The 26,821-nt window shown below is 42.5% G+C and overlaps 1 protein-coding gene across 6 annotated transcripts in view; it reads right to left on the bottom strand.

The window, feature by feature from the left end:
* kdm6ba (lysine (K)-specific demethylase 6B, a) overlaps positions 1-26,821 on the bottom strand; it is an 83,304-nt gene that overhangs the window by 20,316 nt on the left and 36,167 nt on the right. Inside the window, exons 1-2 of one of the 6 annotated variants that reach the window (XM_034303610.2) lie at positions 21,720-22,167; positions 2,885-2,961 (exon numbers count right to left, since the gene is read on the bottom strand). The exons of 1 other annotated variant lie outside the window; for it this stretch is intronic. The gene's annotated coding sequence lies outside the window, so the exon portion shown is untranslated. Of the gene's footprint in view, positions 1-2,884; positions 2,962-3,116; positions 3,851-21,719; positions 22,168-26,821 lie in introns of those variants that run through there. 4 more of the 6 variants (XM_053233437.1, XM_053233436.1, XM_026936936.3 and 1 more) reach the window with 4 other exon arrangements.

Here is a 26,821-nt window from a genome sequence, read left to right as displayed (position 1 = left end):
GTTCGTGACCATCTGTGTGTGAAACCATCTGCCTGTAAGTTTCACCAAGTTCATGTCTAGAACTTTCAGAGAAAATTAGTGATGTTTTTCATCCATTGGAACATGGTGATCAGTTGCTTACACTTGTTATTGAAATCTATTACCCTAAAAAGTCTACTGCCTCATTTCCTGGAACAGAGTGATGCTCAACATCTGTGTGTGTGAGCGTGTCCTCACATGATCAGCCCCCCAAAATCCCCCTCCTACAGCAACCCTTATTTCCCAGAAACCACTGCATGATGCACAAACAGACTAATGCACAGACCAGTTATCCAAAAAAAAGAACAAAATAAACATAACGAACGAAAGCTGGGCCTTGGACTCTGTCTCCAAGGCAACGGTTGCTATGGTAGCCAGCTAAAGCCGAAGCAGTGCAGTCTGACGCTCAGAAAGTTGGAGAGATGTGGACAATGGTGAAAGACAGTGACATCTCTGAGCAATTCAAAACATTCCACACACATTCAAACCAGACAATCAAGTTACTGACCAAATATAGAGTCTTGCTTTTAAAATGAACTGAGATACAGACAGAGGGAGAGACGAGGAGGTTTGAGAGAATGTGTTTGTGTGTGTGTTTGTGATACTGGAAAACAATCCCTCCTCAGTGATGTCTCCCCCACGATTATTGCGCAAATCGCCAGCACATCGCTCTCTTACGCACTGCTCACAGAGATCTTTCTCCTCCTTTACTGTTTCACTAAAACATGACTGTATTTATTTCCGTCACTCTCACTCTCTCCCTCTTTCCAGTCCCACCTACTCTAGTTTCACTGCTCCTCCCTCAGTTTCTCGAGCATGCTCCGCTGGATTTTTATCAAAAAGTGAGGTAATTCAAGCCAAATAAGGTGACAAAGGAAAATCCAAGGCGGTGTGAAAGTATCATTTCTTCTTACGTGCATGTGAGTCATGCGTGCGTGTTCATACACATGCTGTTTACTTGATCACTACGACTCTTTCAGTTAACCAGAAATATCTCAATAGCAAGGAATATATGATTTAAAAATAAAGTTATCATGAAAAGGTAATCCTAACACATCCACACATTTAGGTTAAAGGGCTGACAGTTTTTAAGGGAAGCACAGTACACACTATCATATTTCACAGTACATCTACTTTAGTATATTCTGATTTTGAACCATATAAACCTCTGAGTGGAGGTAAGGGGTCAATGAATCATGTACACTTTCTCTAACACGCAGTTTAAATCCCTCACTCCCAGTCAAAAAGGAGGCATCAGAATGAGCTGACTAATCAAACTGTCAAGCCCACAAACCTTTACTCATCAGACCACACACTCACACACCCACCCCTATCCTACACATTCCCACTCCACTCCACTCCACCTTATCAGTCACACGCCTGAACACAGGGTGGGACAATATGTTAATAGGATACTGTTATTCTCGAATATTAATATGATATATTTTTTTGGAGTATTGTGGGTATTGTTAGTGTCGGCGCTATAGTAACTTCATTGTTACTTACCAGATTGGACATTAAATCTACTTCTGTACCAATTTGGCTTTATTTTTCTTCCTTTTCATCTTATGTTTCATAGTATGGCTCCACCATTTTGTTGGAACTTTATTAGAAAAATTTCATGATGTCTTTGTTAAATCACCTATCCCAACCTCAGCATCATGCCTACATTCCTCAAACCAATCGCAACATGGAATTACTCTCATTCACAAACGAAACCAAAAACATTCTCTCTCAACAGCACATTTCAGCACACTGTCCATTTACAACAAAAGCCTACAGTTTTAATAAACTGATGGTTCATTCATTCACTCCTTCATCTTGTTGGACTCGGGAAAGAGCAAAGCACATCAGAAGCAGCAATTCTCGGCAGCTGCTCCTACTCTTAACTTTACAGCCCTGAACCTCGTCACCACTTCAAAGAGAAGTAAACACAGCCCCTTGTTTTGGTGTGGATCGCTCTGACTGATCAGACGGCCGTGTTCAAAGGGGTCTCCCCACTTGTGCAGCCCAGTTTTACGCGTGAAGTCTTTATGACATGCTGTAAATGACCAAGCCCACGAAAAAGCACTGCCATGTGTCTATCACTCCACAATGGTGTCATGGGAACAGAGTGGCACAAATGAAGCCAACAGTTAGGAACAGACTATTTTGTGTATTTGGAATAATTTCCCTAGCCACAGGAAACTTCTGAGAACAGAAGCCTACACACAACCGTATGGGTCAAAAAACTCCAAATCCCCAACTCTGTGGTTGTAGTAGGATGATGCAAATGATGTGCTTTGAGAAATGGGCTTTGTGTGCGTAAAAAGCTGCCCAGGCACTCCATTCATTTCATGTGCCTGCCCACGTTGCCTGTGTGCTCCACGCCTCCTGCTTTAGCCCTGCCTACAGCTGCACACAAAGACCAAGCAGCTTCTTCCTCTCCTTCTCTTCTCCTAAGCCAGTCCTCCATCCCGCCCCCCACAGACACGTGGTCACACCGGCTTCACAATCACTAACCAGCTAAACTCAAACACACACTCCGCTTAACCCACTGTATTGTGTATATTCAGATGAACTAACACACAGAAGTGAGAAGTGGCACTGTCACTGTCATCCATGTTTCAGTGTTTTAAATCCAGTCGGCTTTAATTGTATCCAGAAAGGGACGGGTTAAAGGGACAGTTCCTGGAGCTTCCGGTGTCGTAAAGCGAAGCTTCAACTGTTCTAGTTACTACAACACACTCATTGAGACTCAGTGTGCTCGAGTGTGCCTCTTTAAATCTTAACTATGGTCAAATAACACTGCAATTTACAAGTAAACAACAGCACCAGCACCACCACAGAGACCGAGTACATTTCAGAGAGAACTGAAAGGACTTACCTCTGCTGGAAAACTTGTCCTGTACGACCTTAAGGCGTGAAGCTCGTCAGTGCTCAGCACACAAAGCTCGACTCGATCTGTTGAATAAAGAGCTTTTTACTTTCCACGAGTTTAATGTTCCGGTAGGCACTTTTGATTAGTCCTGAATGACTCACACGTAGGCGACGACCGGGAAATGATTGAATTATGAATGATCAAATAAAACCCATTCAAACAAAAGCGCTTGAGTTACCAGTGCTCTCCGCGGTGATCCAATCCGGGGAGAAGGAGAGCTTCTCCCTAAAAACAACAAAACCGCTCCCAAACTCTCAGCTCCAGCCTCGGAGCGGCCCTGAATGAACGACAGCACTGAGACTCCGGCTCGGCTTCCCCGCGGCAGATCCGCGATGCTCCCGGAGTATCACGCAGAATATCACGCAGAATATCACGCAGCCTGCCCGCTAACAGCAATCCCCGACAGGCTTCACGCGTCCTACACTGCCCTTGCTTAACAGTTATTCTGTGAGCTGATGTCAGGAGAGGGTGTGTGTGTGTGTGTGTGTGTGTGAGAGCGATTACTTTGTGTTGACGTTTGGCCAGTCTTTGCTGTCGAGAACACACACACAGAGCGCCGGGATCAGATTGCGCTCAGAGTGACGCCAGGTTTTAAAGGGACAAGTGCTGATGTTACTTAACGCCCCCCCCCGACACACATACACACACACCCACACCCACGCTCGCTCACTCACTCACTCTCTCTCTCACACACACACACGTCACGTTACAGCACGTCCCCGGAATTCCCTGCTAGCGCAAACTCCAGAGCTTCGGCTCATACCGCATACTGGCTACAGTATATAGTAGTAACTAGCAGCTAGAATAACACGCGCCCTACTTTGGCACTCTTTAGTACGGTGGTATGCGGTATAGGACATTCTGTCTCTAGCCCAGCATCCCGCTAATCTCCGTTTCTCTGCCGCTCTCTCTGTGTGTGTGTGTGTGTGTGTGTGTGTGTGTGTGTGTGTGTGTGTGTGTGTGTGTGTGGACTCGTGTCCAGCCTCCAGGCAGCTCACTCGGGAGTGCACTTCCGCGTCCAGCACCATGTCTACCGGTCACGGGACACGATAATCTCTCCTCAGCGCTACTAACAGAGCAGCCCTGGATTCACATAAAGCAGTGCAGCACACAGTGTCGATTTCATTAAGAAGAAAAAAAAAAAAAATGAAAAACCCGGAACAGCAATATATTTAATTATTTGAGAGAAATAAGAACAAGGACAAGGCAGTAGGCGATACTGCAGTAGTGTCTGTCAACATGCCACAGGTAAGTTAGGACACAGTTAGGGCTGGAATATACCAGTGATCCTCAAAGTGGGCTCTGTAAAGCATAGTCAGGGGTCTATGACACACACATATATATATATATATATATATATATATATATATATATATATATATATATATATATATATATATATATATATATATATATATATATATATATATATATATATATATATATATATATATATGTATGTGTATACTGCTCAAAAAAATTAAAGGAACACTTTTTAAATCAGAGTATAGCATCAAATCAATTAAACTCTTGGGATATTGATCTGGTCAGTTAAGTAGCAGAGGGGGTTAATCAGTTTCAGCTGCTTTGGTGTTAATGAAATTAACAACAGATGCACTAGATGGGCAACAGTGAGACGACCCCCAAAACAGTAATGGTTTTACAGGTGGAGGCCACTGACATTTTTTCCCTACTCATCTTTTCTGACTGTTTTTCACTAGTTTTGCATTTGGCCAGGGTCAGTGTCACGACTGGTAGCATGAGGCGATACCTGGACCCTACAGAGGTTGCACAGGCAGTCCAACTCCTCCAGGAATGCACATCAATTCGTGCCATTGCCAGAAGGTTTGCTGTGTCTCCCAGCACAGTCTCAAGAGCATGGAGGAGATTCCAGGAGACAGGCAATTACTCTAGGAGAGCTGGACAGGGCTGTAGAAGGTCCTTAACCCATCAGCAGGACCGGTATCTGCTCCTTTGTGCAAGGAGGAACAGGATGAGCACTGCCAGAGCCCTACAAAATGACCTCCAGCAGGCCACTGGTGTGAATGTCTCTGACCAAACAATCAGAAACTGAGTTCATGAGGGTGGTCTGAAGGCCCGACGTCCTCTAGTGGGCCATGTGCACACTGCCCGGCACCGAGGAGCTCAACTGGCATTTGCCATTAAAACACCAGAATTGGCAGGTCCGCCACGGCGCCCTGTGCTTTTCACAGATGAGAGCAGGTTCACCCTGACCACATATGACAGACGTGAAAGGGTCTGGAGAAGCCGTGGAGAACGTTATGCTGCCTGTAACATCGTTCAGCATGACCGGTTTGGTGATGGGTCAGTGATGGTCTCAGGAGGCATATACATGGAGGGGGACACAGACCTCTACAGGCAAGACAATGGCACCCTGACTGCCATTAGGTATCGGGATGAAACCCTTGGACCCATTGTCAGACCCTATGCTGGTGCAGTGGGTCCTGGGTTCGTGCACCAGGAGGAACCCAGGACCCACTGCACCAGCATAGGGTCTGACAATTCCTGGAGGATGAAGGAATTGATACCATTGAATAGCCCCCACGCTCGCTTGACCTAAATCCAATAGAACACCTCTGGGACATTATGTTTCGGTCCATCCGACGCCGCCAGGTTGCACCTCAGACTGTCCAGGAGCTCAGTGATGCCCTGGTCCAGATCTGGGAGGAAATACCCCAGGACACCATCCGTCGTCTCATTAGGAGCATGCCCCGACGTTGTCAGGCATGCATACAAGCACGTGGGGGCCATACAAACTACTGAGTACCATTTTGAGTTGCTGCAATGAAATTTCAGCAAAATGGACTAGCCTGCTGCATCATTTTTTCACTTTGATTTTCGGGGTGTCTTTGAATTCAGCCCTCTGCAGGTTGATAATTTTCATTTCCATCAAACGATGTGGCATCCTTTCGTTCCTAACACATTACCCAGTCCATATCAGTATAGATATCCAGCATGATATTTTTCCCCATTGAGATCTGATATGTCTTCAAAGTGTTCCTTTAATTTTTTTTAGCAGAGTATATATTACACTTACAGCAGTAGAAATCACAACTCACCATCATCAAAGTTATTTATATTTATGAGTGGAGTTCTCGTAGTTATTAGCCGGTGTGACTGGTCTCATGAATCACAATGGGTTTAATCTGAACCTCAATAACTCAAAAATAGGTAATATCAGCATGGACCTAATTTGGTTTGTCAGTAAAAAGTTCATAAATAAAAGCCTTTATGACTCCAACCAATAGCACAAAATGCACTGTACAAATTTCAACAAAGAGCCTAATATTTATATCATTAGTATATAAATAGTTAAATTATGTTCATAAAATAAATTTGTAATAAGTGAGTTAAAGAGGTCTCTGGCTACAAAAAAGTTTGAGAACCCCAGACTAAACAATCTCAGGAAAAAAAAAAGGTAGACTTTATGGTACAAACACTTGTCACTAGTGATACCATCAAGGTTATGTCTTTTGTACCTTTAATTAGAGGAACATAATTGTAGAGGACCATCATGACCCTAGGAGCACTGTTTGTCTCAGGGAAGAATGTTCCTGTAAAGTAGCATCTTCCTACAGTATGTGATATCAATATTGTGATGAATTACATCATAATATAGTTTTCTGAGAAGATTGTGAATATCATCAGTACTGATTATATATTACAATATTGAGAAGCTGTCTGGACATTAAAATCTATTTCTTTACCACAATATTAATTTTCACTGTTTAAAAAATTGTTTATGTTCAGTAAAATATAACTGAAAATATTTTAAATGTGACTGCTGTTTTGCTGGCATTTTGTTAGCAAACCTACATATTTTGCTATGTAATGGGTTTTGTGTAAGTCTTTAAGCAAAAAGATATATAGACTTGTGCTAAGAATTTGTGCTCTCTCTGTGTGTGTGTGTGTGTGTGTGTGTGTGTGTGTGTGTGTGTGTGTGTGTGTGAGAGAGAGAGAGAGAGAGAGAGAGACAGACAGACAGACAAGAAGACAAGCAAACACATTAAGACAATTAGAGGGTCAAAGGGAACATCACAGATACTGAACTGCTACAGTAAATAAAATAATTCTTTAAACTGTTGCTAAGCAGTAAGCAATGAAGTCAGATGTGATTTTGAATGTGTTCTAAACATGACAGACTTTGCTTTGTTGGCATTTGGAGTTGAGTTGCGGCCCAGTAATGACAAACAGACGCTGCGGTGTGTGCGTGCGTGTATGCGTGTGTGTGTGCTCAGCAGTGTCCCATGCTACACAGGACTGAACGTTATATTTAGCTCTGTTACATCAGCGGCTACGAGACATAACAGACCGGCTGAACCACAGGAGTGTGTCACGAGAACTGGGCTTCTCGGACAGAAACGGAAGAAAATCGCGCGCACACACACACACACACACACAGAGGAAGTGAGCAAAGCTGAGCATGATGCCCAACGTGGACAACAGCAGATGTAATGACGCTCCACCCACAAGCCATCTCCCCACATCCCCACGTCCCCATGAGGTAATATCCTACTGACCTCCTAGCCTAGCTAGCAACCTTGGACTCGTCCTCTTTTTTCCTTTTGATTAGTGCCAAAGTGTGTGTGTAAGAGAGAGAACGACACAATATGTGTGTGAGACAGACACATATTTTGTGTGTGTGTTGTGTGTTGCACCAATGGGTACAGTGAACAGGAAAGAGGAAGTTCTTTGATGGCCGGGGAATACCACAGCCCCCCGCCCCCCATATGTCACTATGGAGGAAATGTTTCTGAGTGTGGGTGTGTGTACATGTGTGTGTGTGTGTGTGTAAATCACCTACTTTAACATTCCTGCTCTCTCAGGGTGTATTGTAATCAGCATCCTGATGAGCAGAGCGAGAGTGAACAATTCCAACTGTTCACACACACTCTAACTTCAGCTATATATACACCAGCATTCCCGTGGGTACAGCAGAATGCAGATACAAAACCCCACACACACACACACACCAAACACAGTGTTTTATGTTTATCAAACAGAAAACTTCAGTTCAAGTTCGGCAAGAAAAGTGTTTATTCAGCATATAACATGAGATACCTTTGAACTGTCAGTACAACTTCAGAAAGTGGGTGTAGGGTGGGGGTGGGTGTAGGGTGGGTGGATGTGTCATTGGTACAGCCAGTACTCCTCCTAACACACAGCCTCCAGTTTGTGGGACAACATGAGTCAGCACTAAGGCGCACACACAAACAGAGGGTAAGTCTATCAGATTTGACCATGTGGTGTGAGAATCGTGAAGGTGCAAGGAACAGTGTCAGAATTTAAGCTTGAGTCATGACTTGATGTAGAGGGTCAACAAGTATCAGTCAGCACACACTATTACACACACAGAAACACTCAGAGTAAGACACTGCCCCTGAAGGACACTGAGAATGTGGAGAAAAAATCCTTCAAGGTCAGTCAAAATCACTCCACTGTGTATGTGTGTGTGTGTGTGTGTGTGCAGTGTTTGATTTACACAAGTCATAATGCTGCTCGACACACACTAGACCTTGACTTTGAACTCTATCCTTCCCTCCCTCCTCTCTTCCTGAATCTTTCTTTGCCCACTCCTTCCTCTCTCTGCCTCTGTTTTTTTTTTTTTTGCTGAGCTTTTCATGCTACACAGCCGATCACTGGGAGTCTGTTGCCAGAGTTGAGTACACACTATATCTACTCCATTACACTTACTTAAGTAACTTGTGAATAAACTGTACTTGTAAATGGGGGGTTCATTTTACCATTGTAAAGAGAAATATGTAGTTTCTCTTTTTAGGAAGGATTTTGCAAAGTTTACAAGAAGATGACTTTGCATCCTTGTGATTTTATCTACGGTATAATCTTATGGGCTCATTAATATTCAAATTAATTTAAATACTCAACTTTTAATAAAATTTCAAATTCAATTTACCACATCCACCTATGTCTATTAAAACACACACACACACACACACACACACACAATGAGCACACTAGATACAAGATACATCAGGCTGACATTTCAGACCTAGATTTATTAATTAGCTGATAGCAGTTAAAGGTGACTCATGCTCTGAGCTCATGACCTATGACTTATGGGAAGAAAGGTCAGAGGAAATCTAGAGCCACAGCTGGTATGACTTTACATTGGTCTCGCATTAACTGAATGATTAGTGCTACACTTAAACAACAAAACAATTAGAGTTTTTCAACTCTAGGTCTGGAGTGTCATGGACAGTGTTGCTATAAAACAGAAAGCGAGCTAAGCAGTTTTAGCATCGTCCCATTAACCAAAAATGGAAAAGGCAGAGAGAAAGAGGAGTGAAAAAAGAGAGTGTGTTGACATGTCCAAAGAGGAAAAGGCCACCATATTGTTCCAGTCCAAACAACACATCTTCCTTCACACAGGAAGCACATTACTTATTGAACACTCTACAGGGAGCGAGTCAAACACCAACACACCATATGGACACAAGTACAGCCTGTAACGCTAAGTATGACGCTAGAACATCATCCAGAAAATGAGCTCCAAATCATCCAAATCACACTTAATTCTCATCCATACATTTCTGTGCATGTTCCAAACCATGACCTGATATTCAGTGACAAAGTTCTACAGTCACCAGTGCTGTTAAGATAAGATCAAATACACACTAAATCATCATCAACTCAGAGTGCTAACTGTGCATCATGACTTTAACCACATTTTAGAAGGCATCAAGTGTAACAATCTCACTGATAACAGCTCATTTTGAAAGGTCATGTTGAACTTGAGGGATTCTGAAAGGTCAGGGCTTGCTGTAATAAGTAACATGTGCTAGCACAGAGCAGGTAGAAAAGCCCAGCAGCCATGACTGTCAAAAAAAGAACAAAGGAAGACCAAATGAAGGAGAGAGAGAGAACTCTTTAAAATCTCTTAGCAGAAGATGATTGTCAATGACTAAAGATCACATTGTGGGTTTATGCACCGTGAAATGCTGGGAGAATGAGAGAAAAAGACAAGCTACAGTTTACAGGAAAGAGGAAGAGAGAAACAGAAAAACTGAGAGTTGTTGAGAGACGGATTAGGAAAGCACAACTATGTGTGTGAATTTATTCTCATGACTGACCAGCATATAAACGTCACTCCACGGAGGCAGTTCTCTTTCTCTTATTGTCTGCTCACCAGCTGGGATGTGTGTGTACACACACACACACACACACACACACACATTCTGAATGTCTTCTGCTAATCTGACAGCTCAGTTTTCCTATGGTGTAAGAAAAGAAAAACCCTACTCGAGAACAAAGAAGTGGCCACACGTGTGCATGTGCATGCGTGCGCGCACACACACACAAACAATGCCTACACACACAGCCCAACCTACTGAACACACCTTGCTAGCCTGGAACACTGACACTCACAGACACACGACTACAGTCCACAGAATACACACACAGCCTGAGAGATCCACTAACCCATCCTCAATCAAAAATGTAAAAACATTTTGCAAAGCCAGTACAGCTGCATGTGGCTTCATCTACAGCAGCTGCCAAAATGTAGGACTCTGATATATAGTGAGGGCTCTTTTTTTTCCCCCTCAGTAATATGACGCTGATGGAGATCATCCACTACTAATATTGTTATATTCGCAATAGTTTATTTAGCAATTCAGCCATTAGCCTGATTGATTGGTCATGTAAACCAAATGGATTAAATCTAAACTGTGTTAATTTAAAAACAAAATAAACAATGTCAACTTGAATCTAAAAGCAATTTTAAACTAGATTTAAGTGCTGTTATTATACAAAATTGTACTTAAAACCACAATGGCTCCACTAAATAAATACAGTTGTACATAATTTCCTAATGTGCTTAATATCTGAATACTAAGCGATCATAAGAACAGATCATTCTACTCCATGACAAGTCTGATACGCCTGATCTACTGTACATAACATAATTGCCGCTCCAAACCCACATTCACTTACTGACTGCACCCTATTAGATCAACATACCATGCACTTAAAATTAATCAATCAACATATTTAACCTAATGCACTCAATAAGCAAACACAGCATAATGCCACTGTATACATTCTGATAGTTTTTAATTCACAGTTAAAAAGATAAAAGTGGTGTGAGGAATATACTGACCCAAGTTCACACAGATTACTTTTTTTGCTAAATAAACAAGATTGTAATATATCACCGTCCTACTGACCTCTTGTACACCTGACCAAGCCCTTTTGCAGCCCAACACACACTCACCTTAGTTGACCTTAACTTACAGAAGCAAACACTCCCAAACTATTGTACAATGCTGACTAAACATGCTTGTATACCTCGAACAAAATTAGAAGTGCTCATGAAAAATCCCTAAGCATAGCCTGGCAGCGGTGCTCATACTGAAGCCACAGCGGTGTGCAGGTCAGATATCTAACCTTAAAAACAACTCCAAATGAAACGTCTCAGCTGTTCTGTGTTAAACCAGGTGACCAACACTGTTATATTCTCGTCCCTAATAATATGCTAGAATATCGTCTTACTTACCTAATCATACTGTTTTATCATGTAAACAGTGTCATAATACAGCTCTCTCAATAATGGGTCTCGATGGTGACTGTACATACATACACACACACACACACTGAATTTATAGACTCAGAGTGCATGGTATGAAAAAAATCCCATATTTTGCCTTTTTAAGTGATAAGTCAGAGGTGACTCAGAGGAACTCTTCATGTTGGGACAACAGTACATTGATTTCACATCTATACAGACACAGCAGAGACACCAGAAACCTACAAGTTCAAACACACACACACACACAAGCAATGAGTACAGTCTAACTGATAACTGCAAAGATTCCACACACATTAACATGCACTTCTGATAAAGGGGCAAAAACATAGTTTAATCCCATTCAGGTATTATTTTATTTACGTATTCCAGTAGGGAGTTGGTGGCATTGCTGTTTTTTAGTCTTGTAGCTTGTGAGCACTAAATTTGATCATATCTATCTGTTTTTGGCTACATTTACTTACAGGTCATATGCACCTTAAACCATCTTGTATTTCATGTCATGTTTACATTGGTGGAAGCACAGACTTGAAGTTACTGGCAAGCTTCTTAAACCCTTTTGCTGGTAAATATTTATTTGGGAATGTTTATGGTTGCAAATTGCACACACTGTCCTTCTTCAAGCTGTCTCTCCTTTGATTCGAAGATGGAGCATTTTTTCTATCTGGTTCTGTATGCATACATGTAGTTGCACAAGAACAGTATGAACTGTATGTGTGTGTTGAACAACCTGATTAACAGGCCAATAAGATGTTTTTGTGTGTTTTTATTAGAGTTCGGTTTCAACAGCTTTAATCCAATTTACTATTCTGTACACTGTTTACATGGCCATGTTCGGTTACTGTCTGTGTGGATTTTCTCATGTGTCCATATGGGTTTCCTGTGGGCTTCCAGTTTCCTCCCACCAAAAAACATGCTGGTAGGTGAATTGGGGACTCTAAATTGACCCTAGGTATGAATGAATGTATGTGTGTGTGTGTGTGTGTGTGTGTGTGTGTGTGTGTGCGCATGTGTGCATGTAGTGCCCTGAGATGGACTTGTGTCTCATCCAGGGTGTATTCCCATTCTGTCCTCATTGTTCCCGGGACAGGCTCTGCATTCATCGCAACCCTGACCAGGATAAAGTGGTAACTGAAGATGAATGAATATAAACAGTGTAACAAACAGAGCAGACTTCTGCATACTTTGTAGGGAGAAAGCTACTCTACTTTCTGTATCATGATATAGGAATTTTATCATCTCATGCTTGCATGCAGTGTGTGTATGTGTGTGTGTGTGTGTTGAACTTTTCTACTGAATGAATATCAGTGTGACAACTGTCTGACAGCCCACATCTGTCTGTCCATTAGCTGCAAAGTGCCTGTGACCCTGATTGAGGAGTGTGTGGGATGAGAGAAAGCCAGACTGTGTGGGGTGGGTGAGACTGTGGTTGCGTTTTTGGGCCTGTGAACCTTTGCGACACGTCTTATGCAAAAGGTCAGGTTGGCCAGGATTGGTTTATAAAGATCACAGTCTTGTAGGCTTACACCCACACATGTACACATACACATATGCAAAAGATAACATGTTAACAAAAGTTTATTAGGGCGGATCAGGAACTACATCAAAGCTTGTGTGTGTGTGTGTGTGTGTGTGTGTGTGTGTGTGTGTTTGTGTGTGAATGAACTGGACCCTTTGTAAAGATGAGCTTAACATCTTTCAGTCATTCTTCAGGGTGTGGCTCAGTGCCTACTCTCCCCAAAACAAAAGTTCCAAAAAGTTCCAAAACACAATAACACACAGATTTTACTGACCACATAAACACTAGCTTGTCGTGGGACCAAAAGCAGACAGCGGCCCACAACAAAAAAGGCAGCTGGTACCCCTCTAACTCATGTCTCAAACTGAGTTTCCTTATACTGCTCCACAGACCAATCACTAACCAGAAAAAACACCCTGTCTACAGAAGCACACACATGCACACACACAGACCAGACAAATAACAGACTGTCTGCTTGCACACACACAAATAGGCAAAATTATTCACTAGCGTCAGCCAGGTAAAAACAGATGCTTAGGTGATACAAACAGGCTCACACATGCCTCACTCACCTTCTCTATTACACACACACACTATCCTTAGGCATCAGATTTTATAAGTTAGATGCACAGATGCAAAACGGTGTGAGCCTACATACATTCCTGTAGTATGCGGAGCTGGCTAACATGCACGGGTCTTCCCTGACTCAAACACTCCCTCACTCTGCCATTAGGGAGCACACACATCCTGGACTGCTTGGTTTTAGGATGATAAAACACACAGATGCTATAGGAAAAGGTCCTGAGTTCCAAAGCTGGCTGGTGCACATATTGCTGTGTTGTATCTCCACTTCTGATAGACACCTGCTATGTTTTTTATGTGTGAACAATATATATCTCATGCACTCAGTACAGGATTTATGCTGCAGGTGTGTCCACTTCTCTTCTGCTGTATGTAAAGCAAAATAACTCATACAGAGATGTGATGTAGACCTAGAGGGATTGAACTGGCTCTTATATGTAGCAACTTTGCTAGTCATGATTTTAGTTTGACATTCTGATGTAGCATTCTGGTATAGGCCACAATGATGGAGAATACAGAAAGATTTAGAGTTGAAGAGTGGTTTAACTTTTAGATTCCTCTGCTGCAATGAAATCACAAGCCTCACCAATGCAGAAACTCAAGAGATTCATTGTTTGGAGATATACAAATACATATCACAGACATATACATATCACAGTTTAACAATGTTATCTTTAACAGTCATAATTATTACAGTTCTAGAAACACTTTTAAACTTTTAAGAGCTAATATTTTCAATACCATACCTATATTACCTTTATTGCCACAAATATATACACCCCCGAATTCGAGGGGCATGCAGGAAGTCAAGACAATTCTGTTATTGCTTATTATTTGCATGAAGAATGTGTAATATAGAAGCTGCAAAAACCTATTACCCCAAACACCTGAAGAAGACAAGGCTATGTGTTGTTGCTTTGTGCGTTCGCGTGTGTTTTCACAGAGATGTGTTGTTCTAATCAGCAGTTCCAGATGCTGACACCAAAACTCACATGAACACAAAGGGACTTTTCATCTCCAAGTCTAACATATGACCTGCACATGCTGTCTATACTGCAATAAGACCACACACCCAGTTGTGCATGTGCAAAAACACACATGCACACACGCACACACGCGCGCGCACACACAAAGAGCGGGTCTGGTGAGGGTTAAGGCAAAGTGGTGGCTTATATCCAGGCAAATGGCCCATTACTTGTTATCTCAGCTTTATGTCACAGAACACAGACATGCAAAAAAGTACAAAGGTCTGTTAAAGTAAACAGAAACAAAGAGCTGAGGTGAAGAGAAAAGTGCACACATATGGTGTGGTGTGTCGTTGTGGTCTTTGTTCTGACTCCTGTGTGTGTGACACAATAATTCACTGTGGAGACAATCACGCCGTATGTGTCACTATGGAAACAGATGACATAATGCAATACAGCATGCCCTGCATTTCACATGTGCACAATTCTCTGTACAATAATGACAATGTCTGCTCTCTCTCCCTCTCTGCTGTGTTATGTGGTCCGAGGGCTGTGACACACCAACACCAAATCTAACTCACCAGGGAGTCCCAGTATTCATGGGAAAAAGCATGTGTCTCAAATCACAGACAACTGTAAATCATACATCAAAATCATACATCAAAATAATAAACCTTCTAGTATTAGTGTTTATAGTGGCATACTATGTTAACATGCTGAGGTTTGGGACGTAACCAAACAAAAAGGCTAGGTAGCATTTTCACACCACTGCTCTTGTTCTGTTTAAACACTCTGAGTCACTCTGATGAGAAGGAAGTTGAGATGTTTAAGCTAATTTTCACAAATATATCTCCAGTGACCTCGTAAAATGGTTCACTTGGAGGTCCTTCAGTGCTGTCATTGCCACATTATGTGGCCACATCAGTCCCTTAAATATGTCCCACCTCCAACAGTGGTTTGACTGACTGGATCAGATGCTGTTGGACACCTGTAGTTATCTACAAGCTGTCCGCTTGTAATCAGATCACCTGAGAAGGACGGAAAAGTATGAATAAAGCCTGAAATGCTTTTTATGTATCCCGTCATGAGTTTTTTGCTAGTTTAAATTGTATTCACATGCACTGATTTGCTAGACTAAATAGCTGATCAGATAACCAACCTCTGACGCAGATTCTGTGCTGACGAGAGCTGATAGGCACAAACAGTACAAAACAGACTGTAAAAACTACAGGCCCTGATGCTCAATGCCCAACTTCTGCTTGCTATATCAGGGCCTTTAGTACACATTTAGGCTTAATCCACTATAACACATATATATCTTATATTATCTGATATATGATTGTCATGAGCCCTTCACAATTCCAAGATGGCAGATCCCACTGCGATGCGGGTTTCTGTATTAGATACTTTAAATTCGTGTTTTGACTACTTTGAATAGTATACATGTCACACTGTGGCATGCAAGACAGTGTGTTTTATGTTCATTGCTGCTGTGCAGTAGATATCAGAGTAGTTGACTGAGTCATCAAATATCCAACTAGCATCAAAACAAACGGAAATGGAGTGAAGGTCATGGGTCAGACACCCAGTGCACATGCCCAGCATGCCACTATTACTTGGCACACTATATGAGTAGATCCCAATAAAAACCTAACAGTATTTTATAACAGATAATATGATGTAGCTCATCTAACAACAGACCTGTGTTGTGAGAATGTTATACTTAGAGAAAATACGTTGTAAAAGGTGAGGAAGAGGAGTTTGGAGCTGTTTGTGGCTGGGAAAAAAGGATATTGACACGTTTTCTCTGGGGAGAGACAAAACAAAACTCTCTTCTTTTAAATCTCATGTTTCGTTTACATTTTTCCATTGCCACTACCCTATGTGTAACCATCTTTTATTATCAAAAGTTAAGCAACAGTTACAATTTCTGACACTGACAGAACTTTGTCGTCATCTGTCTTTAATTGCGGCACTAAACTGGTCACTGGTGAGCGCATCACATTTTGCGATCTTAACTCACACCTAAAGAATTTTTTTTTTTTTTTTTTACAGTATGAGATTTCTGTCTACATTAAAATAATTTTGGAATTGACAGTGTTAACTAAGGCACAAACTCTCTAGCTCGTTCATGAAGCTCTGGGTTACAGTGATGAAAAACAGACTGAGCGTGCCAGTGTGCACAAACACACACCTGACCTGACCTGTTCTACTTCTAACACGCAATGCCAACAGTGCAATCCTACTACTGCCCTCCCTCATTTGTGTGCGTGCGTGTGTGTAATGTAGTGCATGTTTGTGTAGGCTGGAGCAAGACAGAATGATCTGTTCTACACCTGTCTCTTCCTGGGGGAGGAGCCTGAGGCAGCACAGAGAAAAGGGCAGGGAACACATGCACATATTTTTTATTCACGATTGCAAAAGAGACAAGTGTATGTATGTCTGAGATATACTATATTCTATCTAGAATTAAAATGAAAAATGTAACCTACGTAGCTGGGGGTTTAAAGGAAAGAGATGGCAGGAGAACGAGTGAGCCACTGATACAGAAACAGAACGAAGGAGAGAAAGACATGGAGCTAGTGAGGGAGAGCGAGACAGAAGCAGAGAGCGTGTGTGTGTATATGAGTAGGAGGGGGAGGGTTACTCTAGGACAGCAGAACCCAATGACATGACACAGATGCACGGAGCTACTGTGGACTGCTGGGAGAGGGGGATGGGGCAAGCGAGTGAGAGGGAGAGAGAGAGGAGGAGGGTGTGAAATCACACTGCTGTTCTATTTAACACTCCCCAAGAGCACATACACACGCGCACACACATGTACACACCCAGCAGGGGGGCACCACTATAGCTGCAAGCAAATGGGTACATATAAACATCCCAAACAAACCAACACATGCACGCGCGCACTCACTCACTCACACACACACACACACACCTGCTACTGATACTGCTCCAGAAAACAAATGGGAGAAACGTAATGCAATGCCACTGAGGTGGCTATACCCCCCCCCCCTCCCCCACTAACACACGCACACACACCTCATGACTCAAAATCTCACACCTGCTCAGGCCCTGAGGGAGGTCACTTACCAAAATTACCCCTACGACGCACACACAGAAAAATGAGGTCCCATGCACCACTGGACCCTGACATTTTATTTATGAGGTTAAATGTTTAGTATCTATATGCTCCCTGCCCTGCTCATTCCATCTCTTTTACTCTCTTCATACTTTCATTTCTACTAATTTCTTCTCTAAAATTGTATTTTTGTTATATTCAGTTTGAAATAATGCACAATATTTGAGTTCTGAGATTGAGCTAGCTCAGCATTTCTGCCTGAGGACAGCTGAGGAGGGAGAGGTGTTAATTTTATTGTCACCTTTGCCACACGCATGGTGTCAGAAATCAGAATATAAAAAAATTTGAAGCGTGCTCATAATTTGCTTGGCTGGTGTTGTGCTCTCTGGGTGGAGTAAACTCACTGCATTTTAGAAATACAAGAACCTTTTCATTTTTTAAGTGACTATTAGTGTAGAATTGTGGACCAGAGACATGAACTAAACACTAAAAAAAGAGACGTTCTGATTTCAGGTTGTCTTTCTGAGACTCACTGGATCAGCAACACAGGGAAATCCCTGAGGATGGGAAGCAGAGACAAAGCAACCATTTAATGCTCTAACACATTTCTGCAGACAGGTCTACCCTGCCACGGCAAACAGGCTCCTGCTCTTATCACGCCCCATACCTGTAACCCCGCCCACACATACACCCACACACACCTTACATAAGAGGTGAGGGCTGAGTGGAATACTGGCCTAAACAACAGGATCTGGAGAAAACAGCATGAAAGTGAAAGCAGTATCAGAGAAGCATGCTACACACATATGCAAACACACAACCTACAATGGTCTCAAATCTCTCATCGATTGGCATGATGCCATTTTCCTCCATCAATAGTGTAACCCAATAGGCTCAATCCCATGACTCCATTTCAGTAACGTGAGATGCACATCGATGATGGGTCAGTCAGGTCACACAGGGGTCACGACCCAGAATGCATCAGGACAGGAGAGCCATTCAGAGCAGTTCAATACTGGAAGCATTTCGTCTAACAAGAACGGTCGATTTGTGTGATGTGGGTAAGGTGATATGGTTGGAGCGTATGACGATATTGAATGTGTGAGCTGTGTGTTCTGTGTGTAAGTTCTGTTTGTCTTCTGCATGCAGAAAATCCAGGGGGATGTTACGTCAGAAAAAGGAAAAGCCGAAGTCTGACAGCTGACAGCGATATGGAAACACACACACACCAGAAAATTGCTTTTTTGAGCTTGTCGACAAGCAGAAATACAGAACTTAGAAACAAAAGGAGGACTCTGAGGAGGTGAGCAAAAAGGGAGGCAAGGGAAAAGAACACATGGAGGCAGATCAAAGGGCGACAGTGGAGAATTAGAGACGTGAAAAACTCAAAGCTGCAACCACAACGGCGTGTGTTTTCAGAAGCTAGTAGTTTTTGAAAGTGGGATTCGACCTCCAAAACTCTTATGGTTGTGGCTATGCTAGGTTCATGCAATTACTGTCCATCTCTGTCAGTTATTTTAGTGCTGGTCTCAGAAAGCAGCTGGTGGATGTTTCATGGTTTACTGTCCCACAAACATGCAACATAAAAATAAGAATTCAACTTTACCCTTTCTCTCACTGATGAAATAACATGCACACACACACTTGCTGATCTGTGTACTTCAGGTGGGTGATGCCACAATTAATTTTACAACATCAACTAACTTTGTCAATACAGTGACAAGTAGCTAATTAGATGTTGAAATCTAATTTTGTACATTGAAATGGTTATATTTGCAGATGTTCAATAAAAATGGATTGACATTTATTTCATATCATGGCACTGCTGCTGGGATGTTGTGTGAATTAATCTCATATATCGTTACATGATCTTTTTGCCATATCCCCCAACCCCCACTTTGCACTACCCTATCCTCAGTGGACCTGGGAGGGGCAGGAAACACAGGTGTGGATCTGAGGGATCAGGTTACATGGTAATGATCATGATATGAGAGTACAAGAGGGAGGGAGTGTGTGTGTGTGTGTGTGTGTGTGTGCGCGCTAGAGACTATGGCTTTCCAAGAACTAACCTAAACAAATCAAAGCCCTGTCTGACACAGGAATCATGTGCAGACTCAGCAGCTTTGCTCTTTCTCTCTCCCTCCATATGACCTCAGTAAAGAGGGATGGCATTTCTCCAGTGATCTGTCCTTTCTCCACTGTCGGGTTTAAATCTCAGCACTCGCCCAAGCAAGTCTGCGTCTCCCTGATGTTTAAACGAAGTGTGTCTGCCTGTTCCTCCCTCCCCCTATTCCCCTTCACTCCTTCACCCAAAGAACACAACACCAGCCAAGCAACACCACCCCTCCCCCATGCTCTCTCTCTCTGTGTCTCTCATGTCTCCTTTTCTTCTCTAGCAGCACACTCAATCATCCCCCCTCCTCTCTCTCTCTTTCTCTCCCCACCCCCCACCGTCTCTCTCTCTCCATTCCACTGAACGCACAATCCTTACTTGAGGCAACCAGGCTGGGCCTGAGGGGCATGAGTGCAGACACACAGAAACACACACACCTTTCTGTGTGTGCACATCTGCAGAAGAAGAGACGCCCATCAAAGACAGAAACAAGAGGTACCATACAAGGCCTTGTCTCTCTTGTAATCACTCTGTGTATTCCTTTTATACCATGACCCACATTTCAGTCCTCACACCATCCAACCTGTACCATCTGCAGAAAAGTGATATTACTTACTAAATCGTGAACAACTGACAAGGTGGGAACAGTAGTCAGACAGGACTAGCCGGTAAAGCCGAGAATGCTTTTTTTTTTTTTTAAGCTCTGCTACCAAACAAGAATGTAGGCTAAAAGCAAAATTGGCCCAAAGGCTGCACACACACTGATAGGAGCCGGCACTTGCCACGCTACATCAGATCTGTTTTCGTAACAGACACACACGCGCCGGTCTGTTATTAGCTACTGTGAGAATGAGAAGGGAGCCAGCACGGAAACTGAGAGTGAGCGAGATTACAAGAGAAAGCGAGAGAGACTGTGTGTGTGTATGAGTGTATGGGGGGGGTAATAGAGGATGTTCTGCTGGAGATAATGAATGAATGAATAAATGAATGAAGTGATCAGTGAAAGAGAGGGGGCAGTTTAGCAGGACAGTCCCCTGGGGGGTGGGGGGGTTTAATGGCATGCTAACACAGAGTTCAGAGATTTGTGATGTAGGTGTGTGTGTGTGCGCGTGCGTGAGTGGGGATTGTGTTACAACTGATAATGACACTGATGTGAAACATTCTGCTGTTGTTGTTTTTTCTTCAGTCGCCTAAGTGGATTGATTTAATGAGGTGAAGACGTGACTTACACACCCATGTCCCTGGCACAAGTGTTCATCTTCTCACACACACACACACACACACACACTTGATTAATCAGAACACTCTAGGATGCTGGTAAATGACACAGGCAATGGCAAGCACATATACACACGCACATACAAACCACAAACATGAACACAGGAGCCAGAGCACAAATACAACATACACACACATACTTTGTGGCTAACAATAGTCAGCTGAGTGCTAAGGTTCACACCGATTATCCCACAGTCCAAAGCACAAATGATGTATTTCCACTTCCTGCTTCTCTTACTGACCAGAAAGAATCAAAAAGAGCAAATAGTGAGCAAACAAAAAAAATTCAGCCACAAATTCTAAAACAGGCAAAAGGTTAGTCAAAAACCAACCTATGCAGCAAAGCAATCATGCAGTCTGCATAAAAGGAAAGAAAGGAGAGAAGAAGAAAAGGGAGAGCTTCTCTTCTTAACATAGAAGCAAGTGAAATGTGTGACAGTCCATCTAACCAGAACAGCCTGCACTACAAGCTCCCTTTGTGCAGCGTTATTCCTGAAAAGCCGCCACAACTTTTCTCTCTCCCCGGCTTTGTGGCTCTTCCAGATTTGCTGACTTTGCTCGAGTCATGCATGCTTTGTTTAAAGGCTTGCTGTAAAAGTGACACTGCATGAACAAGTCATGTAAAGAGAAACACAACACGAGAGAAAGAGAGAGCCAGAAAGGCAGCGTGGCTTACCGTGGATTTAAATGTCCAGTCCCTGTTCACACAGGCGCACTAATTCCACAGCGTGTTAGGGGAGTCGCAACTCGCACACAGTCCAGCTCAGCAAATCTGTGCTCCTGTTTTCCCTTTAAACCAGCAGCAGGCTTCTCTACCTGCCCCCCTCACACACACACACACAAGCATACACACACACGCACACACACACAGGCAGCAGTACATAAAAACACAAACCATGCGAAAGCTGACAGTCAAGAGGTGAAATTCCACCTGAATGCAAACAAATCATAAATACACACACAACACACAGGCTCTCTCTCCTCTCTTTCTTTCCCTTCTTCTGCCTCTCTCACTCCCCCCTCTCTCTCTTACACACACACGCTCTCTTTCTTTCTGGCTTCTCTCCATTCACCAGTCAAACAAAGAAAGGAGCTGAGCTCTCTCTCTCTCTCTCACTCACACACACACACACATGCACGCGCACACACACACACACACACACACACACACCCATACATACACAGAGCTCCTAAGCCCAACCCCCGCTGTAGGCCAACCTGCCTCTCTATTTTTTCATGCCTATTTCTAAACAGCCCCTCCCCCATGACCGTCACCCCTCTCTCCTCCCTGTCTCCACTCGCCCTCCTCCCCAGTCCCTCTCTCCCTTGCTCCCTCCCACCCTCCTCGCCATGCGCCCTCTCTCTCTCTCTCTCTCGCTCTCTTCCTGTGTATCAAGCAGATGGGATTGAAGATGGGATTGTTGGAAAGTGGAAGAAACACATTACTCTCTTCCTTTCATTTCAGCTCTCTTGTAAGTGTAAAAATGAGTTACAACATATATTTAAAGGTGCAGTTTGTAATTTTTCTAGCCCAATAATAATCATATAGTTGTAAACAGGCCTTAGGAAAAGTATGTTCTACAATGTTGCCATGCAATGGATCAGGCTCATTTCTTAGTTTCAGGCTTCGGATTATCATTTCTGGCCCTGAAATTAGCTCCACCCCCAGGCAGAATTGATGTTCTTAGCTCTTTTCCTTAAAAGGCAATTGTAAAGGCATATATAGTTTTATCAGAGGGGGTGTGCAAAGGATAACACCTTTCACACCTGTATTTTTTATACAGGATTTCTATGTTAAGTTATTAAACATTAAGTAGGAATGCAAATTAATCCTAACATGGCAATCCTAACATGGCAATCGACCAGGACAAGATCTAGTATAGCTTTCTAGAAATTATCTGAAGGGTATGTGTGTAAATAGAAGTGGATACATTACAGAGAAAAGAGGATGATGCCCTGACATTGTTTCAGGTGATTTAAAACATTAGCACAGTGACGGTTCAACAGGAGAGAAGACGCAGGTGACAGACAAATTCATTTGTTTGACATGTAAACGGTACCAAATCCATTGTGAGATTTGTTACAGGTCACATCCTGTGTAAACATGAATGTGTACATCCTAGTAAAATACCTCTTGAAGGCTGCAAGTCTGAATGACACAAAGTATGAATGTTATCAGTGAAGATATTCCAATAATTTCCCCTTTTTTTGGGAGAAATCACCAGTGGCTCTGAAATGATAAATTGCCCCTTTAACTAGTCTAGAAAAAAGCTAGATGTTTGTGGAGACTGCACATGCATGGCAACAGACTGCAGACGCTGCCACAGCTGCAAGAATATGTACACTTATGTGGATGACACCCACACCCACACGCTTCTATGTAATAGTGTGTGTAGGTGCAAAATGCTGGTGCATCTGTGGTAAAGAATGCATGGGTATGAGAGGGAGACGTTAAAGACACAGCTGTTTGAGTCTGCAACACATTTTCTACAGTGATGGACAAAAATAGCTCTTTTTCTGTACACATACATACATACACACACACACACACACACACACATATATATGAAAAAGCAGCCACGTGCAGTTCTAAGCTTTTCACTGTGGAAGTCCGGAAGCAGTGACTCGATGGAAAACCTGCTAACTCACAGTGCAGTGAAATCATACACAGCTTTATGGATAATACAAAGAAGCACACAATTCACTTATACAAAGCTCTGTCTCACAGAAAGACAGACAGGCAGACAGAGAATAGGTATTTTATCTTTTCCCCCCACAAATACCATCATCAGCAGTACTACTTTTCTACTTAATACTTCTGCAACAGCTGTTAACTAAAGTTCATGCAGGTAAAACTATTTGAATTTTAATTTGAATAACAGAGAGATAGAGAATAAGAAGGAGACAGAATAAGAGAGACAGAGGGCTGGAGACAGACAGATAAAGCAGGCCACTGTGACGCTGACCTACACTGTATGTAATTCCCACCGTATTGATTTATTTCTGGGTCGATTTGTCAGCATTCCTGAACCAATGACACACACAAAAAGAGCTCACAGCTAACACATTTTTACATTTAATGATTTGCTTTTATCCAAAGCAGCTTATAAATGAGACACAATACAATCCAGACACAGAGCTGTTAAAGGAGCTAACAGACACAAGTGCTGTGTTATCCTGCGTTCACACTGGCAAGAGACAATCTCTCATCTCACTTTGCAGTTTGTCTCTCATGGGCATGTGTGGCTATTGTTACCATCATCGCTTGTGTGCATACACTGTTCAGCTTTTTCAGCTTCTAATAGGAGATTGTAGAAGCCAAAATGTAGACGCTCTACTATAAAATTTGTGTCACCATGGTGCTGTTGATGAAAATGTTTTTTATACTGTAGTAAGCATGTACTTTTGTGACATATGCTGCATTTGACTAAAGACCGTAACTTGTCCTATGACTAGTAAAAAAACAAAGAAAATGCCCCCTAAATTTGTAATTCCTACTCGGGATGGTCTCCTCAACTCTGAGTTCAGCAAGTGGCATCAAATCAACGTGGCTGCGCACAGCATCAGCAGTAAACAACATAGCACCTCTACGGCCCTGTTCACACCTGGTATTAACATCCATCTCGAGTGATCTGATCACAGGTGGACAACCTAAACTCACAGCCGTTTACACCCGGCATTATGAATGCATCTTCAGTGACTACTTGCGATCGGACTTCATCATTTCCGCTGGAGAAAGGCTGTCACACACGTCAGAAATGTCCTGTGAATCATACATCACGTACCTCTTCAGGCTGTTTTTTAAATAGCGTGGTCTGCTAACGAAACTGATAAATGAATGAGAGATGAGATGATGAAAGAAGCTACGAAAAGCAGCTGCTTTCGTCTCTGTTGTTATAGCATCACCTTTATCCATAAGTCCAAATGTCTATTTTCAAATAGTCTGGAAATGATTACATATTTTCCGGCTAGGTCAATGATGCAGTCGATTAGTTGGTCCTTCGCTGCTGTCTGGGACACACTGAGATGCTTTCACGTTCACACTACATATGTGATGTGCCCACATGCGTGCTAGATCACCTCCGAATGTGGTTTGAGTGGTCGGATCACAGTGTGTCTTCGAGACGCATTAGACACTGGTCATACCTGCACTTAAATTCGGATCACCGAGGGCATAAACACAGGTAAGAAAGAAAACTGTGAGCGTAGTCATTTCGGCAGAACAACACAGCCACTCAGCCGGACTGGTCCGACGTCTTGACTGGAGGCAGTCATTTGGATTTGTTACTTTACTGCTAATACCTAATTTGCATAGAATAAAAAATAAATCTATTCAAATGTTACTTGTTGCTCTGTCTCTGTGTTGCTGAAATCTGTGCTGTGCCCAACAGAGCTATATACAACCAACTGTTACTGTTGCTACTGTGAACACAGGGTTATGTTACAGAAGACACAATTAAACACAGGTCAGTATGTGTTAGTATGTGTTGGCACACACACACACACACACACACACACACACACATATATATATACACACGAGTCACTAAGCCATCAAATGTAAAACGTGTAAACTCTTCCATGCTTGTTTTTACTTTCAGGTCGTTCATGAAAAAATTCCCATATGTCACTAATAACAGTTCAGTTCTGGTGGAAACATGGAACAGGTCTAAACAAGGTCCTCTAAATAAGAACCAGCATTGTGAACAACAAAAAGAGGAACAGAATATAACTGAGAGAGTGTAGGATGGAATGAGTGTCAGTGGGTGTAGGATGCTTGGTGCTGTTTCACTACAAACAGACTTCAAACAGACTGTTGTAGCCAGTGATAAGCTAACAATGTGATAATCTCTCTCTCTCACACTCACACACACACACACACACACACACACACACACACACACACACACTTCCCTTCAGCTCTTCTCCACCCAGGCGAGCAGAGGTATAGACACAGGGAGGGAAGAAAAAGTGCTAGTTAAATATATAGCAAGGAAGTAAAGACGTAAGGACAGGAAGCACGCTCTTTCCTCTTCTCCAGTGGAAATAAATTCCTTTCGCTCTACACCTCACATCGCTCCTGCTTTTCCTTTATCTCTCAGTTCTGATTAATTGGCAATTAATGTTTAACAAGCTACAGCTGTGCGCAATTAATGCTGGAAAGAGTCGTCTCTTAAAAAACCCTTAGCTTCATACTATGTCTTTTACTGGAGGCTCACAGCTGAACATAAATTCCACAGATGTGTTTTTCTGTGACTGAAATGTCACCGTAAATTCAGAATCATTTCAGCACACCTCCACATTGTTATAGTGTCATCTCACACAACGATAACAACAGGTTTATAACCACTTTATGAGCTGTAACAGTTTAATCATTTCTACACGATATCCAGTGACATTTACTCTGATTATATTATATTACCAGACCTGCCAATCTTTACACATTTACACTCTGCAACCTCAAATCAGAGTACACCAGCACGAGTTATCACTCCAAAAGAACATTTTGAGCAGAAACATCAACAGACAAAATGTCGGTCATGTGGATATGTAGGCAAACGATTTGTAAAAAGATTATTTTGAAAATCTACTGTTATGCTTTGTTTTACATTTCAGTGCACATTACAGTGGAATTGCCCAAAAATCCACCATCCATCTTCAACAAAGGGGTGTGTGTGTGTGTGTGTGTGTGTGTGTGTGTGTGTGTGGGGGGGGGGGGGGGTCTCATTTATTAAAATATGATACCTCAACCCATCTGTTTTGTGTGTAGAAGAAGAG

This window comes from Pangasianodon hypophthalmus, chromosome 4 (genome assembly GCF_027358585.1).
Source record: "Pangasianodon hypophthalmus isolate fPanHyp1 chromosome 4, fPanHyp1.pri, whole genome shotgun sequence".
Classification (NCBI taxonomy): Eukaryota; Metazoa; Chordata; class Actinopteri; order Siluriformes; family Pangasiidae; genus Pangasianodon; species Pangasianodon hypophthalmus.
This window is presented reverse-complemented; position numbering and strand designations above follow the sequence as displayed.